Consider the following 7407-nt stretch of genomic DNA (forward strand, 5'->3'; position numbering starts at 1 on the left):
TACCTTCCCCGACGGAGAGCCGAAAGGTAACTCTAGTGGATTGCTCGTGTCATTGAGCTACCTCACTTGTGGGTAGGTTCTTGTGGTGTCCTAGTGAGGACGAGGTTCGTGCTACACCTCTTAGCCACCGAACCACCAAGTGTTGGTCGACACAACGGGGACGTAGCGTGCCGGCAAGCACGTGAACCTCGGGAGAAAAATTGGTGTCTCAATTGTGTTTAATTGGCTTTCTCCCGGTGCTTGATTGTTTATTTTGGTGATTGGTTCATCCCCTACACGGCGGTATAGATATCTCTTCTTATCTTTACTTACCGCAAACTAGTGTAATTAGTTTAGTTGCTTACTTTGCCTTGTGTAGCTTAGTTCTCTAGTGTAACTTGTAGAGACTTAGTTCTTGTGTGCACAGAGATCATAGCAACTAGAATTGTTGGGTAGGTGGCTTGCAAACACCCCTTTAGAGCTAGAGCAAAAAGCTTCGCTTTGTAATTTACTAACCTTTTCCTCTAGTGAGTTTGTAGAATTTTTAAATAGGCTATTCACCCACCTCTCTAGCGACCTTTCAATTGCTACCACCGGTGAATGCATGCATGGAATGGAATCCCATACAGAAAGAGAGGGGGACGTGGATTCCGTGCATGCTGCTGTCCATTTTTTTTGGTAGCGAAATCGTCGTGGGAGAGCCAAATTATTATGAGAAATTAAACTCTCCGTTTATTGGTACGACGGGAAATCAAATTATGAGACTCGATCTGGCGGATACGTACACGTGCGCCGTGCTGCCCGCACACGTCGCGCCGGCCGGCGGTGTCCTCGTCGTCGTCGTCCGTCCACCGGCTGGCCGGTGGGACCCGCACGTGCAGTCGTGTGCATACGTACGTCGAGCGATCGATGTACGCCCTTGGATTTAATTTGCAAGTAGTCCATGGCGCCGCGGCGGCCTCGTACGTCGATCGCCGTCGTGGCCGTTAGATGGAACTGCAACGCTCACGCTCTGCACGCCTCGAATCGTACGTGCGGGACGTGCCTGATACTACTTGGCTCTGCACACGTCGCGGGCCCGCCGCCGATGACCTCATGCATCCACCTACCGTACCGGGTCCGGCCCGGCCGGCGGTCGTCCACCGCCCGTCGTCGACGGTAGGTACAGCTAGCACAGGTGTACACTCGCGGAGGCCGCCAAGTACGTACGCGCAGGGAACGTGCGTACGTAACGTGCCGACCGGGCCACGCCGCACCGCAAGTTTTTTTTTTTTTTCTTCCGTCCTTGCATGGATATATACGGCGGTACGGTCGCGGCTAGATGTGTGTGTAGATGCGTCGTTATTAATTTCTCGTTGAATCTTATCCTGGTGAGATCATACCACGGTTCTCTGTTTGGAACCGATTAAGTTGGATTATCGTTGGGCCACCCACCGTGAAAAATGACCCCAAAAAAAAATCCTATCTATTACTCACAAACCGCCACAATAGGGAAAGTTTGATTTCTACGTCCGTAATTTGCAAAAAAAAAAACATTTAAAAAATTAACTAAAACTATATTAAAAAAAAGAGTAGTATTGTTATACATACTATAAGTAAATCTCATAGGCTCGTCATAAAATGTATTTTTGTGGTCTTAAACACTTGCTTGTATATATATACGGCGGTCCCGCCAAACTTGGTGTCGTAGTTGTTTACGCTTGATCTACCACGATAGCACCAAAAGAGACCGGTGCTGATCGAGGAAGCATACATACCTTGTTCTCGTCCACATCCCATCTAGATCTTCCCAACCACTACTAATGTGTCTTTTGGTCCCTGGTCAATACTCAATACTAAAAAACAAGGTAGCCTATGATTATGACCCTGTTTGGATACTCTAACTAAGTTAGAGGTTAGAGTTATTCTCTAACTCATGACTAGCCCTCAACTAACTCTAACCAAAGAGTTGTTTGGATACAAGGGTTAGATTGACGATGAATGTACTCCTAGCTAGATTTGGTGTGGCCGGCTGTTGTGTGGCCTCCTCCCGCTCAAGGACCAATAATTGAAGATAAATAAACAGAAACTAGGTGGCTGATTAGAAAGTCAGTTTCTTTCTTAGCTCTCTCTTTATAAATATAAATCTCTACGTACATCTAAAGAACTCCAAAGTAATCATCTACTCGGTAATACCAAATCTCGCCCCTGCTCATGTATCCACATCCAATAGGAATGGTTCTCCACTCAGAGCTCACACATCCATATCCTACTCGGAGTTCAGTGTCCACATCCTACCCGGTTTCAATACAAAGACCAGATCCACATATCCGTATCAGAGCTCACGCTTCTACGTCCGAGTAATGAGGTCCGATCAGTCCAAAAAAAAATTATGATCCTAGTGCAACGCACGAGCATACATCTATTGTAAATATAAATATTATGACATTTGTTAGTGGGGTAGTCAGGAAGAGATATAAAGCTGTGGATATTTCTTTTTACTATCCTACGATGAGCATGTGCTTAGACATGATATATATTTAGTAGATACTCCCTTCGCTTGTAATACAATACATTCTAGTATTCAAAAATTATCCTCAAATATAATGCATTTTGAAGGACAAAACTCAATTTTGCATTCATCAACCAATCACTATTAATCTCGTTGATGATAGCGTCGGATTAGTAAATAAAATAAGGATATATTCGTCATTTATGTTCTCTCTTAACATATCTTAAAATTCCTAGAATGCATATAACAAAAATGTATTTTACCTATAGAAACAAAATAACAAAATAATATATATATATATATATATATATATATATATATATATATATATATATATATATATATATATATATATATTATAGAATGGGTAGAGTACATATATCCTGAAAATTAGGACATATGGCCCCGTTTGAATCCTTTGGAATATCCGAATAGGAAAAAAAATACCTTAGAATCACGCTATCTTATCCAAACGATCAAGATTTTAAAGTGGTCTTAACTCACAGATTTTTACAACCTCAAAATCCAATTAAAGTTGTGATTCTTTTATCCAAATTCTAAATCTGATACGATCCAAACGGCAGCAATATGTATATATGTGCTCTTTTTTTGAGAAAAAAATATGTGTATCTTTTGTTTCCTCTCTCTCTCTTTTTTTTTATGCGAGAAGCAGGGAAAGCTGTAGTATGTATTGTTGCCTCGATCGCATTTGCATCCATTCGAGACAGCATGGAGTATTGCTATCGGTGAATGCATGGGATGGAATCTCATAGAGATAAAGATGGGGGAAACATGAAAACTATGTGAATAAATTTATTTTGAAAAACATTTATATAAAAGTATGCATATACTACTTTTTGATAAATAGAGTATTTTTATAAAAACAAAGAGTTAAAGTTAGATTCTAAAAATTATATCGTTGTTCTAAACAATTTCCTTTAAGAATACGGGGTGAGCAAAATTCAACGAGAAATTAATAAGGAATGCATCTACTCGCGGCCGCCGTATATATCAATGCAATGACGAAAAGATCCTTGTGGCGCGGCCCGGTCGGTTACGTAGGTACGTTTCCTGGTACGCGTACGTGTAGAGTACGTAATTGGCCGCCTTCCAGAGTGTACGCCTGTACTGTACGGTACTGTGGGACCAACCGTCGACGCTACCGGCCCCTGTACGGTGGATGGGATCATCGATCGGCCGCGACGTGTGCGGTGTGCGGGCCCGGCGGACCCGCTCAGAGCTAGTTGTCCTATCTGGCACTGGCGTCTCGACCGTGGGGCCTACCCCGCGCACGCACGTGCAGAGCGTGAGCGTTGCAGTCCGGACACGACGGCGAGATCGACAAGGCCGCCGCGGCGCCGTGGACTTTTCCGTACACCGATGGACCTATGGACACGACTGCACGTGCGGGTCCCACCGGCCGTTTATCCATCTAATGACGGCAAACCTTGTGGCGCAGCCGACCGGCACGTGCGTGTACGTACATCAGGTAGTACGTGCCCAGGTACTCCCCTACTTGGCGTCGAATCGTTGCGGTTCAAACCAACGGCCACGACGACATGCAATGGCGTCGCACGGCTGCGGCTGCGGCCGGCACACATGCCTTGACCGACACAAAAGTGCTTCCTCCCGTCGTATAAAAAAATGACATAGAAAAATATAATTCTTTACGTATTATATTAATTATAGGATACATTATCCCGTTTATTAAAAAGATGCAGTTCTTTTTATTTTGGACGAAAGAGGGACTTATAGAAATCTTGGCACACTACATCCTCAAATTACACATGAAAAAAAAAATCTGAAATAAAAACTTTATCACAATCTATCCAAATTCTTCCATCGTTTTTTTTTTCAATGGATTCCCTCGAATGTCGTAGCCAAAATATAGTTCTTAGCCGCATTCATCGACCAACCCTGATACATTAGACATGCGCAAAATCTAACGCTTCGGAACTATAGTACAAAACACATCTAAATTGTTAAAAAAATATTGACAGTTGCATCATCTGGTACTAAATAGGTTGCGGAATCAATATATGGAAACCTTGAATTTCTCCTCATGACCATCGACAATGAGATTGAGGATCCGGAGTCGCTATCTCTGTAGGCGGCTCCAAGAAGCACTCCTCCCTTTGCAGATAAGGGCCATAAATTGGCCGTCTACCAATGAAATCGACGCCTACAACGGTGATCTCATCGTGGCAAGCACCAAAGCCATCGCAGGAACACAATCCCGACCGGAAATCATCTAGTTTTGCCAAAAACTATTTAGACTAAAATCATAAGACACTAGAAAACTATGGAAAAAAGATGAGTCCACTCCTCCTTATCTCTGGTAGAGTTCACCGGAGTGAAAGAAGGAGGAGGCCCCCTTGGCGTGATAGCGGCGGCGGCGGCGGCGGAGCAAGGAGCCAGCGGTCCTACATAGACCCTATAGGTAGCGGTAGCGTGAAAGAGGGCACCGTCGTTGTTAAAAAAATACAATTCTAAAATAGTGTTACATCAAACAATTTGTCAAAAAAAGATGCAATTCTAGAACAGTGCTTTAAACAATTTGACCAAATCTATTATAAAAGATAGTGATATTGTCATACTGTAAGTAAATCTTATAGTGTACGTGGTCATAAAATGTATCTTTTTGTCTTAAAACTTACTTGGAGTCATATAGGCTCATAATGATTTCTATAAGCTTAATCAAACTGAAATTAGTCCGACTTTGATCAACTACGTTTTTTCTATGGATGGAGGTAGTATTTTTGTAATATAAACCTATTTGTATACAAAACTAAAATACATATACTAATTAATATACAACTACTAGTTATACTTTGTCACACCCATATTTTAAGAACAAAATAGGATGCATAAAAGACTCATATGTGCCCCAGAAACAGTCGCACACATAAGTAGACAAATCTCAAATGTACCATCGCAGTGTTTATTACATAGCGGAATATAAAATATCACATAGTCTCATACAAAAATGATAGCATAAAGTAAACAACGCTCTCGACGGAAGCTCCACACAGGGACACTGTTGACTGGTTGACTCCAAACCTAGTACTTATAACGGTAATCCTCATTCCAGACATCTTCATTATCATTTCCTGAGGTGTTGGGAAATTGCAAGAGTGAGCACATATCGTACTCAACAAGTATAACCAGGGGTTCATGAGGCTCAAATAGCTGACACTGGTTTGACTGCAATTAGCTTTTAATAGTGGATAGCATGTTTATAATTAATGAGCAATTCTCAAGGTAGCATAAATAATCCATTAATCCCATAACCACATGATCATTTGTATACAGGAATTATGAATAACACATATAAACAACATAATAAACCATCATTTATTATCATTATTCACGTTCATCAGTGTCCATCTATTCCGTCAGTTTTCCGGGCCGCCCGTATCCGTGGGCACGGCTAGTATACCATATTTAACACTCTGCAGAGGTTGTACATCTTTACCCATGAGTCATGATTTACCCTTTCGCCCGAGGCCCGTCGACCTCTTAGCTCACTTCCAAGGAAAGCCGGCAGGGTTCACTATGAAGTCTTTCAAAGGTTCGTCTAGCAAGTTAGGGCCGCAAGGTTTCCTTTGCGCGCAGATATAGATACCCCCCTTCCGAATGGCACAATGACGCGCAGCCTATACACATAGGGACAGGGGCTCGCACTATACCCAAAACGGTTCAGCCCCTCCGCCCTTTCGGGTAACCTCTAACAAGCTAGAAAAGCTTACTCATACTTGACTAAAGCCAGAGCCATATAGCCCTTATGGTTGTACGAGTTGTCCCAGCTTTTGCCAAGGGATAAGTCCTTATGGAGGGTCAAGATCAATCCAGCAAAAGCTAGAGTTCTTTCCACCCTTTATATTCAAGTTGCTAGAAAGCTTATTTGATTGTTTATTGTATATCCAACATTCATGTTACAAGATCATGGATTATAATCAAGCACTAGCAAGAACTACCCAAATGCATATCCAAATAGGTAACAAGGAATTCAGGATAACAATCATCTATGATTTTGCTAAGGTCATCAAGGTGGACACATGCACATGATAAATGTTATATTAATTGTGTATAGGTAACAAGGATAGTCCCAAGTTATACTTGCCTTGCTCAAAGCTCTCCTGAGCTTGCTGGTCCTCAAAAGCTCGGTCTTGGTCACCAACGTACGGCTCACCGTCTAATCCCAATCATCAATCAACAACACGCATTCTAATGTAGACAATCATACACGAAGCAAACAAGATATAATTAGAGCAATACACCAAATAGTAGTAAAACAAATGTAAAAGTTTATCAAAATATTCTACGCAGCGCTACGATCACACAAACGTAAAGTTCACGAAAATCGGATTTAAAACGTAGAAGTTATGAATTTTCTAAGATTTCTATAGAGAAATAATTAATTAAATAGAACCAGGAAATTAAAAAGTTTCAAAACAGTAAACTAATATTTCTAACATGTAGATATCGTAAATACGAATCCAACGGAATTTGAATGGACAAAAACGGAGTTAAAATGAGCATTTTATAAGCAAAACAAATCTAGTGGCAATTCTGTAATTTCTGGAAAGCGCCTTTGAAACTCAGCCGACAGAAATACGCTTTTGAAACTGGAAAGCGTAAACTCCTCTAGGGCGCCAGGACCGCGGGTTTAAATAAGAGGAAGCCGAGGGTCTCTTTAAGAGTTTTCACCCCGAAGTGGTATCTTTTAATCACGATCGTCGATTCGCAAACGGACGGCTGGTATTCGATCTGGGCGGGGCTGGCCGGCCTCCTCGCCGGAACAGGAGCGGCCGCGGCGGATTTCCATTGCCGGCGTCAAGCTCCTCGCCGGAGTTCACCAAAGCGACGCTGCGGTTCACCAAAAACAACACCGAAGGCACTGGAGTGAAGAGAAAGGAATGGCGAGCTCACCACGG

This window comes from Sorghum bicolor, chromosome 10 (genome assembly GCF_000003195.3).
Source record: "Sorghum bicolor cultivar BTx623 chromosome 10, Sorghum_bicolor_NCBIv3, whole genome shotgun sequence".
NCBI lineage: Eukaryota > Viridiplantae > Streptophyta > Magnoliopsida > Poales > Poaceae > Sorghum > Sorghum bicolor.